A 13,564-nucleotide genomic window follows, 5' to 3' on the forward strand; every position below is an offset into this window, starting at 1 on the left:
CTTTATATCAGGTAACAAAGTGAGATACTGTAACAATATGAGATAACCAAGGAACAGCAAAAGAGATGAGAGATAACATAGCACCTTAAGAACAACAGTCATTCATTATATGGCTTATGTTTCTATATCCTAGAGATCCTTTCATTTAGCATCCTACTATATGGCCTTTTGTATCAAGGTTTTGCTCTATTACAAATCTCTGCTAGGAGAGCCCAAGGTTTCTACTGATTATGACAAATGAGGGAAACCATTGAGCCTAAGTTCCTTTGAGTCTGGCTTACATCACTTAATATGATCTTTTCTAAGTCTTTCCATTTCCTAACAAATGGGGCAATGTCATTCTTTCTGACAGCAGCATAGAATTCCATTGTGTACAAATACCACATCTTGTTGATCCACTCATCTACTCAGGGACATCTAGGTTGGTTCCATATCTTTGCTATGGTAAATAGTGCTGCAATGAACATTGTTGTGCTGGTGGATTTAGTATGTCTTTGTTTCTGGATGATTGGGTAAATGCCAAGTAGTGGAATTGCTGGGTCATAGGGGAGCTCTATGTTTAGTCTTGTGAGGAACTTCCATACTGCTTTCCATAGTGGTTGAACGAGTTTGCACTCCCACCAACAGTGTAGTAGTGATCCCTCCTAGCCACATCCCCTCTAGCATCTGTTGTTATCAGTTTTCTTGATCCTGGCCATTCTGACTGGAGTGAGGTGGAATCTTAAGAGTTGTTTTGATTTGCATTTCTTTTATGACCAGAGATGTTGAGCATTTCTTCATGTGTCTATAGGCCATTTTTGTTTCTTCTTCAGAGAATACTCTAAGTCTTTGGCCCATCTTTTAATGGGATGGTTGTTACTTTGGAGATCAGTTTTAGATTGATTCAATTTTTTGAGCTGTTGATATATTTTAGATATGAGGCCTTTGTCTGTTGTATGGTTGGTGAAGATCTTCTCCCAATCTGTAGGCTTCCTGCTTAGTTTACTAGCTATGTCCTTTGCCATACAAAAGCTCTGCAGTTTAATGCAGTCCCATTTATCCAGCCTTTGTCTGATTTGTTGTGAATCTTGGTCCTTATCAAGAAAGTTTCCACCTGTGCCAATGAGGTCTAGTGTATCTCCTATTCCTTCCTGTAACGTTTTCAGAGTGTCAGCTTTTACCTCCAGGTCTTTGATCCATTTGGAGTTAATTCTAGTACAGGGTGACAAAGAAGGATCCAACTTTAGCTTTCTGCATATTTTAACTAGTTCTGCCAGCACCACTTGTTGAAGAGGCTATCTTTCTTCCATTCTATTTTTTTGGCTCCCTTGTCAAAGATTAGGTGGCCATAGGTCTATGGTTTAATATCTGGGTCCTCAGTTCTATTCCATTGGTCTTCAGGCCTGTTCTTGTGACAGTACCAAGCTGTTTTGATAATTATAGCTCTGTAATAAAGTCTAAAGTTTGGAATTGAAATTCCTCCTGCGCTGTTCTTTCTGCTAAGAAGTGTTTTTGCTATACGGGGTCTTTTATTATTCCATATGAAATTTTGGATTGCCTCTACTGTTTCTTTAAAGAATGACATTGGGATATTGATTGGTATTACGTTGAATTTATAGATTGCCCTTGGCAAGATTGTCATTTTCACGATATTGATTCTTCCAATCCAGGAGGAAGGGAGGTTTGTCCATTTTCTCAGTTCTGCTTAAATTCCCTTTTTCAGGGTTTTAAAGTTTTCATCAAAAAGGTCCTTTACATTCTTAGTTAAAGTAATTCCTAGGTACTTTATTTTCTTTGAGGCTATTGCGAAAGGAGTTGCTTTACTGATTGTTGCGTCATTCCTCTCACTGTTGGCATAGAGGAAGGCAGTTGATTGTTGAGGGTTAATTTTATACCCTGCTACTCTTTGAAAGTTTTGAATCAGCTTAAGGAGCTTGGAATAGAGTCTATAGGATTCTTTAAATACAGGATCATGTCATCTGCAAAGAGGGAAAGTTTTACTTCCTCTTTCCCTATTTGGATTTCCTTTATGCTTGCTTCTTGCCTTATTGCACTGGCTAGGAATTCTAGTACTATGTTAAAGAGGAGTGGAAAGAATAGGCATCCTTGTCTTGTTCCTGATTTTATAGGGAATGGCTTTAGCTTTTCGCCGTTAAGTATAATACTAGCTGTGGGTTTGTCATACACAGCCTTTATTATATTGAGGAATGCTCCATGGATTTCTAGTTTCTCCAGAGCTTTTAACATAGAGGGGTGTTGGATCTTGTCAAATGCCTTTTCTGCATCTATTGAGGCAATCATGTGATTTTTTGTCCCTGCTCCTGTTGATGTGTTGAATTATATTAATTGATTTGCATATGTTGAACCAGCTTTGCCTCCCTGTGATGAAACCTATTTGATCATAGTGTATAATTTTTTGATGAGTTGTTGTAGACAGTTGGCCAGTATTTTGTTGAGAAGTTTTGCATCGATGTTCATCAAAGAAATAGGTCTGTTGTTCTCTTTCTTTGATGAAGAAATGCTCAACATCTCTGGTCATAAAAGAAATGCAAATCAAAACAACTCTAAGATTCCACCTCACTCCAGTCAGAATGGCCAGGATCAAGAAAACTAATAACAACAGATGCTGGAGTGGATATGGCCAGGAGGGATCACTGCTACACTGTTGATGGGAGTTCAAACTCGTTCAACCACTATGGAAAGCAGTATGGCAGTTCCTCACAAGACTAAACATAGAGCTCCCCTATGACCTAGCAATTCCACTACTTGGCATTTACCCAATCATCCAGAAACAAAGACCTACTAAATCCACCAGCACAACAATGTTCATTGCAGCACTATTTACCATAGCAAAGATATGGAACCAACCTAGATGTCCCTCAGTAGATGAGTGGATCAACAAGATGTGGTATTTGTACACAATGGAATTCTATGCTGCTGTCAGAAAGAATGACATTGCCCCATTTGTTAGGAAATGGAAAGACTTAGAAAAGATCATATTAAGTGATGTAAGCCAGACTCAAAGGAACTTAGGCTCAATGGTTTCCCTCATTTGTCATAATCAGTAGAAACCTTGGGCTCTCCTAGCAGAGATTTGTAATAGAGCAAAACCTTGATACAAAAGGCCATATAGTAGGATGATAAATGAAAGGATCTCTAGGATATAGAAACAGAAACCACATAATGAATGATTGTTGTTCTTAAGGTGCTATGTTATCTCTCATCTCTTTTGCTGTTCCTTGGTTATCTCATATTGTTACAGTATCTCACTTTGTTACCTGATATATTGTATATATTTGTATTTGGTTATTTGAAATTGGATAGGGAAGGGGGGAAAACCAAGATTCGGGTGGGGGGTAGGTGGGGGGGAGGGTAATGGGGAACAAGACATGTGAAAGGATATCAATGTATGTGAATTAATGCACCCTCTATCTTTCAAATATCATGGAACCCTTTTATTAATTACAATAAAAAATTATTAAAAAATATGTGTAAAAAAAAGGACTTGCAGAGCTCTGTTAAAGCTAGACCATCATTTCTAGCAGAGAAAGCTGCCTTCGTTAAGGCTGAACAATCACTTCCTATGGAAGAGGAAAGAATAGTAAATTTGTTTTTTGCATAAAAGTCGTTCTTATTGCTGATGGGTCATATGATAGAGTTACGCTTCATTGTCAACAGATTACATTTTCCGTTTATTCTGCATATATGTGAAGCTATCCATGTGCATTCTAAATATGCTTATGGTGAAGAAAACTCTCATGGCCACACCTGTAATCCTAGCCACTCAAGAGATAGAAAGTTGGAAGATCTCAGTTTGAGACTAGCGAAGGCAGAAAAGTTTGCTATGTCCCATTTCCAAAATAACCAGCAAAGAGCAAGGGTGGAGGTTTGGGTCAAATGATAGAGCACCAGCCTAGCAAGTATGAGGCCCGGAGTTCAAAACTTAATACTGCCAAAAGAAAAAGAGTGTTTAAAGTTATTAGAAAGCAATAGGCTCGGGCCATGAGTTTGGTGAGGTTCAATTCCTCAGTACCACATACATAGAAAAAAAAAGCCATAAATGGTGCTGAGGCTCAACTGGTAGAGCTCTAGCCCTGAGAAAGTCCAAGGACACTGCCCAGGCCCTGAGCTCAAGCCCAGGACTGGCAAAAAAAAGCAATAGGCTATTAACAGGCATGGCCAGAGGAGGACTTAGTGATATTTAGTATCTTTATTTTTTTCTTTCAGGAATTGTAGGATTTAGAAATCATCTGGACATGGGTGACTCATGCCTGTAATCAATTTTTCAATTTTAAGAATATTTCCTTATACATAATGAGCTATTTTTTGGATAGACTTAACATGAAAAAATTATTTATGATCCAAATTCACATAGCCTGGAGTCATTTACATGGTATTTTTAAATTATATTTGTATTATCATTAATAGTTATGGAATTACCATTCCATGGATCAGTTTATGAATACAATACATCTTGATTGATGATATTTGTTAAACAATTCTCTATATGAAGCCAACCTTCAGGATTTGGAAATTTCCTCTCCTGTCGTCATCTTGATTATTGATAAGCTATAAAATGTTCCCAGATTTGAGATTTTCAGACACAAGGTATTCACCCTGCCTTTGCATCCATCTACTAAGGTGAGTTCTAAGTGACGCTCTTTATTCTGAGAGGTTCAGAAGAATTTTTTTTTATGGATTGTGTGGAAGGCCCTGTTAGAGAGACAAATAACTGTGAATATTGCACCTCTCCTGGCCACAGTATGTGGTACCAGACCAAACTCCATCAGTGGACAGAGCCAAGTGGTGACCCAGGCCAGATCTACCCACCTCAGTTTGCTTGGCCTTGTAACTGTGAGCAATAAACAGTCTGAGAGGATGTCATTCCAAGAGCAAATGGAAAACCCTGATCAATGGCCAAGGTAATAGCACAGGAAAGAATAAATATCAGATTAGAGACCAGAGAGGCTCAGACAGAGCTTCAAATGGCTTGCACCAGAAGCCATGTATTGACTTGCTTGCTGTAAACAGAAAGAACACTGTTTTCACTCGGCCATCATGAGAAATGTTTGGGTTTGAAAACTTCTCTGCACTCTCCTCTGACCAGCTAACCATATTTATTTAGTCATCCCCATAGATAATCAAATTTCTTATAGGACTGGATGTCATTTTAATGAATTTGCCAGTGATTTTCATCTTCTTCCTCTTCTTTTTGCATTAGAACACTAATGGATATAGATCACAGGGCAGGAGTAGGGAGGACAAGGAAAACTTTCTCCTGAGAAATCTGAAACCAAAAGATCAGCTTGGCCCTGGAGTTTCTGAGTGGTCATCAGATGTATGCAAAAAACAGGTGCTTGACTTCTTCAAGAAAAAAAAATCATAGTGAATAATATTAGCTCTGTTGGAATCTTTCTTTGTCACTAGGACACATTTTCCTGGGTGGCTTTGGTTTAGTTCCCATACCCTAGGAGAGTTACTGTGTTTTCACAGTCATGGATTCCTTAGTTTAGGGAAAAGAAAGAAGAAAGTTATGATCAAGGAAAACAACAAGCCCAGTGCCACTTCCTACTAAGAGAAATGAGAGGAATAGATAAGTGCTTCAGCCTAAGGTGGAAATGACAGGCACTGAGGTCTGCTGCTGTGCTCAGTAAAGGGTGCAAACAAGCAGCCACAGTCCCCACCCAGCACTGTGTTCAGCCTCACAAGTCACTGACTCTCTGTCCTCCAAGTCAGGGGGAGCCCAACGCCCTCAGCCCACAAGCACTGCAGTGACCTACGAGCTCTCTAGGCTGATGATAGCTGGTTGAACCATCCAGGGGGCTTTCAGTACCCAGAAACATGGCCCAAATCTTGGCTTTACGTGTTAGTGGCTTCCCAATAAGAAGAGAGATGTCAGGGGCTGGGAGTTTGGCCTAGTGGTAGAGTGCTTGCCTAGTATGCACGAAGACCCGGGTTCAATTCCACGGTACCACATACATAGAAAAAAGCCAGAAATGGTGCTGAGGCTCAAGTGTAGAGCTCTAACTTTGAGAAAGTCCAAGGACATTGCTCAGGCCCTGAGCTCAAGCCCACGACTGGCAAAAAAAAAAAGAGAGATGTCATAATCTGAAGACATCTAGTCTGAGAACCTTAGGAGGAGAAAGCTGATAGGGAGCCCCACCAGGGGCTCTCGGCCTTTGTAGGCACCCAGAGGACATTGAGTGGAAGTGCTTGTTAAATGGCGTGCTAAAAGGAAAAATTCATTACAGCACCAACAGGCCATTACGGAACTTTTAGCCTTGCCAAATTGATGGGCCATAATAAATGATGATTTCTTGTTCAATTCAATTAAGAGATATTTAGTAAATAAGGACCACATGCCAGCCTTAAGCTCAATGTGGAGACCGAAGAGAAGCAGCAGAAGCCCCCTCTGTGTTGTTCACTGTTCTCAGAATGGACACAGGACACTGTGATGTCCACGTCCAGACAAAGTTTGTATGAAGGATCAGGAATCCCCAAGGAGGGAATCATGGTGGAACAGGAGAGGAAATGCATCTGACTTGGGAAGCTGGATGTATGGAGGTGAGTCAGAGGTTTAGTATTTGCCCTAGGGAAGAAAAGGGCAATGACAGCATTCAAGACAGGCTCAGTAGTATGTGACCTGGGTGAAGGCCAGTGGGATATGGTTCCCATTAGACTAGAAAGCTTGGATCTGGCCAGTAGGATCAATGGATAGATAGATAGATAGATTCTGTACAGACGTGAAAGTATACATGTATATATACATATACATATATATATATATATATATAGTACCGGTAGAGATAGATAGAGATAAATAGGTAGATAGATAGAACGATAGATAGATCCATGATGTTCTTATTTATGAAAATAACAAATCTTTCTGCAGGAGAAAAATCTCTCAATAACCTAATCACATAAATCAGTGATTTTTAATAGGTCTTGAACTTATTAAGACATCATTTCCCAACATTTCAAGCAAAATGATTCACCAAAGAAACAATTTCCACTGCATCCAGAACTGTTCATCTTACCCTTGCCATAAATTATTGTAGCAGGGAACTCCCTGGGGAGAAGAGCCAGGAGTAGCTTCTGTTAAAATAATACCATGCTTTAGGCTCATGGACCTCTGGACTGTATTGCTTTTTCATGCTGAGATGTCATAAAGAATTCTCACTAGAAATTAGTACAATTTTTGTTACTTTCAACACTTACACACTACCAGATATGGCTTATTTAGAATGCTCCTTTATATCAAGTGTCTGTTTTGGATTTTGGTTGCCATTGCTTCTTCACTTATTCATTTAAATTTTTACATTGTCTTTTTTCTATGTTTCTGTATTACACGTGCCTTTCCTCTCTGTTCCTCCTTAGCGTTATTTTATTTTGTGTCAATACTAGTGCTTAGACTCCAGGGCTGGATGTTGCCCCTTAGCTTTTCCATTTAAGGTTATCAGTCTACCACTTATGCTACAGCTCCACTTCCAGTTTTTTTTTTTGCTGGTTAATTGGAAATAAGAGTCTTAAGAACTTTTCTACTTGGTTTGCCTTCAAACCAAGGTCCTCAGATCTCCTCCTGCATAGCGAGGATTACAGGCATGAGCTACTGGCTCATGAGTGCTCATGGTAAGGAAAACAAGCTTCAACCTCTACTCTTTTCTTATTTCTGGATCCTTTTCTCTCCTGTCTCTCTCTTCCCATCCCCTTCCTCTCAACATTCCTACCTTGATTTCTCGTTCTCCCTCTTCTTTCTCTCATACCTTTTCTTTTCCCTCTTGTAGCTTGTTATTTTCCCATCCCCCCTCCCTCTCTCTCTCCCTCTCTCCCTCCCACCTTCCCTCCCTCTCTGCCAGTGAGGTGTTATCTACATTCACTATGCCAACTACCTACTTCCAGTCATGGGACCCCACCACAATAAAAATGCATAGTATTTTCACCCCCAAAGTCTTCCCTCAGCAATGACTAAGCAGATGTGTTACAATGACTCATAGCTTTGGCTAGTCGTGTGCTAGAATCCTGCAGTCTATGCCTTTGTCTTCCTCCTTCCGCACAGCAACAACTATAGCTTTCTCTATCTGTGGATTCTCAACAATCCATCAGCCTCCACTTCTACTGGGTGGGTTGTTAGCATAGACTGGGTCACTGGGTGGAGTAATGATACTCAATTTACATGACTATGAATACAGCTACTAGTAACATTACGTGCAGGCCTTTGTGTGGCTGAGCACCTTGGTTCCCCTTCCTTCAGGGGATCCCCACTTTCCACTTTTAGTCTATCTGCCTCAACTCTGTGTCCCCCATAAATGTTTGTTGAATAGCCCCTGGTACTGGGACTTGACCTCAGAACCTTGCCCCTGCTTAGCCTGTTTATTTAAATGGTCTCTCTTGCTAGAGTCACTCCTTTGAGTGACAGCTTTGTGCTGTTTTGGGGACTGATCTCCTGAACTTTTCTTTTTTTTTTCTATGAAAATTTCTTTAATTTGATCCTTTTGGAAATACACTTTCTCATTTTTATTTTCACAATACAAAAATGTTCAATGTCTACTAATGATCTATTGGAAGCAGACGATAGGGAGGAGGTTCTGAGCATGCAGTTGTCACTGGTGCTCACATCCAAGTCAGGGTTCACCATGATCTGCCTCTCCCCACCCCCTCCTCTCTCTCTCTCTCTCTCTCTCTCTCTCTCTCTCTCTCTCTCTCTCTCTCTCTCTCTCTCTCTCACACACACACACACACACACACACACACATTGCGTACACACATGCACACAGAAACATCAAGCAAGGATGAGCAATGAAGAAACTCTGCAGAGCGAGCCAAGCACTCACTTATAACAGCATTAGATTTTTCTCTGGGCCACTTCACAAAAGCTGGCATGGCAGGAGAGTGTAATGGCCCACGCCGGCTCCTCCAGGGATCCACCCTGCATCATTCCCACAGGAAACAAGCCTGACTGATGTTTTCAAGCAGCTGTGGTGGGAAGCTGTGGCCTCCAGGAGCCATGCCCTTGACCTCTGACTGCCCCACAGACTGGGACAGGCAGTAGAGAGCTCAAGCCTGAACCTGAGGCCAAGACACCAGATGTGGGCTCTGTTTTCATACAGACCAGCAGGAAAGCTTTCCAGGTGCAGAAAATAATTACCAGGTTAGTATAGTAACTCCGATGCTCACAACAGCCCACAGCTGTGATGTGTGTCCATAGTTAGTTTAGATTAAAAAGGAGAAAGAAAGAAAGGAAAAAAAAAAGCAGCAGCCACCAAAGTAAAAACTGGAAACCCTCATGGTTTTGCCCCTCCCACACCATGCTTTTGTAACGCAATGCAGTGTGGTTTCCCAGCATGCTCTTCAGGTCTTGGTTACCTGGTGTCAGGAACTTCGAAGAGCTTGGCCAGGCTGACCATACGGCTCCCTAACAAAAGAAGCTCTTCCTTCATCCTTTTCAATTTCTTGGCCTTCTTGCATCCCTCCTTCTTGCTCCATCTCCCAAGCTGGCTTCTCCTGCATTGTAATCTTCTCTCCCACTGTGCTGGTAGCCAAGAAGCTGTTGGTGCAGAAGTCATGGTTCTGTCACTTATGAGACGAGGTTTTCGTGTCCAGCTTCTTCTGCTCCACTTCTTGCCAACTGTCTTCTTTCCGTTTTCTCTTGGTCTACTTGTCTTCCCATTTCTTCCCAACATTCTCAGCATAGTTTTGGATCCATAGCTTTCTGCATATTTGCTGGTATTCATATCAATCTTAACTAAGTCAGGCTGGCTGAGAGATGCGAAGGCCGATGTGCCATCAATCCAGGATTTGTGAATGTTACCAAAGGCACTGAAAAGCTGGTAAAGGTCACTGGTTTTCCACACCTTAGGAAATGTCACATAGAGTCATGGTCACATTTAGACTGCAAGTCTGGCCCTTCCAGGTTTAGATCAGGGGGTCTAGGATCCCCATGAGAGATAGCTTGTTTAAAAAAAGCTCGGTGAGTTTTGATTTGGCAGACACATGAATTTTTGGTGGACCAAGAAAAGAACCCGGATGTTCATGTGGGGCTGAAGCGCAGTCAGGTGATAGAAACATCACAGAGCTGCTCGCAAGCTTGGAAAACCTTCCGCACTTTCAACTTTAGGAAGGTTGAAAAGTGTCTCTTTTAACCACTTTTCCAATTCTGCAAGGGATGTGTTGTTAATGATTTCCTTAAAAGGCTGTGTGCTGGCCATCAATTTAGTATCCCAGAGCCTGGGAAAGACACACATCATCATCTCCTTAAAGCCATTCAAATGCGGAGGCAGAGGGCAGTAGAACTGGTGGACTGAGTGCATGATGTTCAGGAGCATATTGTGTCCCAGAATGAGTGATGGCATGAATGACTCTTGAGAATCCCACAGTGTCATTAAGTTCCTCCTGTTCTTTAGCATGTTTCTGCTGCTCCCTTCTCTTGTGTTCGTCCTCATTACTTTGCAGACAACTATGTACCGCTCCTTCTTTTCTGTTTCTCAAGTCTCAACATGAATGCTTTGGGGATACTTCCAGCTCAAAGTTTGATTAATTAGCTTTCTTTGGAACCCACTCCATGGCTCTAAATCCAAATTCTTGTTCTCTTCGCTTTGTAGTAAGTCTTCTATTTTCATTACAACTTGCTCAATAAGCTTCTTCTGATCTTCAGGAATCATCACAGGACACTGTGAAGTGTTGGGAGACATGTAGGCCAGTGCCCCCTCGCCATTAGCCTGAGAACGTTTTTCATCATATTGCTCTCTCAGCTATCATTCTTCTTCCTGATTTAAATATGGAATTCCATTGAGAAAAACTTTATTAAAATCAAATCCTTGGCTTGCTAGGAAATCAGTGCTGGAGCTCTGACAAACGAATTTGACATCTGGTGAGGATCTACTGAAGGGCTTGGAAAAACATAGAAGTTCAATGACTTTGTTATATGTTTTGAATCTGTGTGGTCTGTGTACTTAAAAGTGCAAAGGCCAAACTGAAACGGCAAAAAGTCCATGGAATGCCTTTTAAGCTTCTGATATCTCTCTTTTGGAGTGTCAAAACCATAAGTTAATGTGGTCACGGGGATCCATCACTGATTCCCCATCGATAGCAGAGGAATCTGCCTCCTCTATGGCCTGGTACACTTTATGAAGATTACTCTTCCTGTGGGGCCAGGTAGCTCATGAACTTTTCTGTCAGGACTGGCTTTGAACTGCAAACCTCTGGCTCTCAACTTCCTGATTACCTAGGATTACAAGTGTAAACACTAGCACCTGACTTGAATGTGCCTTTGAATACCATCACAATGGAATTGCCCAAGGAAGTATAATCTAAGGTAATTTTAGCAACTATATCCTGTAATATATCCCTGTTATAATATATAACTATATCCATGTTAGAATTTATTTTATAAACATATACATTCACTATTTGGGTTTATTTAATTTCCTTCTTATTTTTAATTGATACATAATAACTTCACGGATTTGAGTCTTGCGATGGGCTGTGATAAACTTTAGATATTATGTGATAATTAAATCAGTTGGTTTCGCTCCTTAAACATTTATCTTTAGGGTGAAATATTAATAATCCTTCTAACAGCTCTAAATGTACATTGCTGTCATCTCTACACCCTCCTGTCAGCAGAACTCCACTACTGTTGCTCCTATCTAATCATGACTTAATAGCCATTCATAAATCCTGTCATAGTAGCTGCCTTTCCACTCTGTGAAATCAACTACTGTGCGTGCGTGCGTGTGTGCTTATGTGTGTGTGTGTGTGTGTGTGTGCGCGCGCGCGTGTGTGTGTGTTGTATATGCCAACACTTGGGCTTGGATTCAGAACTTGGGTACTATCTTTTTAGTTCTTTTGCTCAGAGTTGGTACTCTACTACTTGTGCAATGGCTCCATTTTTTGGCTTTTTTGGTCCATAGTGGGAGATAAGTCTCATAGACTTTCCTGCCCAGTCTGGCTTTGAACCATCATCCTCAGATCTCAGCCTTCTAAGAGGTCAACTATTTTTATTCCACAAAATAGGAAGATTGTGTGGTATCAGACTTTCTATTCCCGGCTTCCTCATTTAACGTAGTGTCCTATTGGTTCATCTATGTGGTTCCAAGCAACAGCATTTCATTCTCTGGCTATATATCCAGATCACATGGTCATTCCAGTTGTGATTTTTTTTTAAAGTCCATGCTGCTTTCCACAACTTAGTCGTAACTAAACTAATATCTACAGTTTGGTTTGTAAAGGTTCCCTTTTCTTAACCTTCTGACAATTTACAACTCAGTTTCTCTCTCATTGATTGAATATTTTATTTCTGTAACAATTTTGATCTGTTTTTACAGCTTAACCTTTGTTAGAATAGACAATGACAAATTTGAAATACCTTATCTGTAGCATCACAGTTCAAATGCATTGAAAAGTTTTTAATCTTAATGACTAAGCCTGACCTAGCCTGAACTCACCAGGTGGTTGCAGACGGGGGAGGGTTTAATTTCTTGCATTCTACTACATTTCTGAAAACATAAAATATTGGTTGATATGCCCTTACTTTGTATTATTAAAAAAATCCTTAGTTATGGCTATAATGTTTTCCTAACTATTGAAAAGTAATGCCCAGTAAGGGAACTGCAAGCTAGGTAGCACACTATAATGACATACCTGTTAGTTTAGTTGTGGCTGTTTTATGCTGACTCCCTGAAAAGACAGCACAGGCTGATATTTCATGACATTTGCAAACTTCCCCACCTGGAGAAATGAGAGCTGCTCTTTCTCAGCAATGTGCATTCTGTATTCAAATCACAATCCTTACCCTTCCAAGCAACAAATGGAGTCCTCCTTTTTCTTTGGATATGTTCTGGTTTGAGCAGGGGCAGAGGGGGTGGGGAGGCAGGAGGGACTGAATCCCAATCTCTGCAGTGAGGCCTTCGGTTCAAGCAGAGCAGGTTTACACTCGCTTCTCTTTGACAAGGATTCATCAAAGTTTTGCAGGCCAATGAAATATTTATGACAGGAATTGTCTGGAAGCAGTCTGGGTGGGTGGGAGTATGTAGAAGAGTCAGTGCATTGTGGGTAGAAGAATTCATCCTAGGATTCGGCCCCTATAAAGTGTGGCAAGGTTGGGGAAGTGAAGTCTGAAAGGGAAGAAGACCAGTCAATCTGAGAACAGAAGTGTCTAGATGGGTGACATTCTGGAGGATCTCAGGGAACTCGTTCCTGGATATGGCTGCCATATTGAAGAAGTGTCAGTGAAGCGTCCAGAAATGGGCCTGCTGTCACTCTGGGCTGTCTCACCGAGAAGCACTGTATCCCTAGTGGAGGAACATAAGGGAGATGCAACCTGCCTATGCCTCAATGTTAGCTTTTACTGCACAAATACCTTCAGAAGCAGCAATTCAGATTGTGTGTCCATCTGTGTCTAATTCAGAACCATAGAGGGTTAGGAGGAGTCCCAAGCTTGATGGATTTGGGACAGCCACAGCCCAGCACTTAGGATGCGACTCTAAAGTGCAAATTACTGTTTTATACATTCATTCCCTACATCATCTTCTGAAAACATGAAGGATGAATTTTTTGAAGGCTCAAAAGACATAACAGTCATATTATG

At 41.0% G+C, this 13,564-nt stretch overlaps 1 pseudogene; it reads right to left on the reverse strand.

The window, feature by feature from the left end:
• Positions 1–13,564, reverse strand: part of LOC150039294 (poly(A)-specific ribonuclease PARN-like) — a 60,984-nt pseudogene that overhangs the window by 46,829 nt on the left and 591 nt on the right.

Source organism: Megascapheus bottae, unplaced genomic scaffold (assembly GCF_031878675.1).
Source record: "Megascapheus bottae isolate mThoBot1 unplaced genomic scaffold, mThoBot2.hap1 HAP1_SCAFFOLD_40, whole genome shotgun sequence".
In the NCBI taxonomy this organism is placed as follows: Eukaryota; Metazoa; Chordata; class Mammalia; order Rodentia; family Geomyidae; genus Megascapheus; species Megascapheus bottae.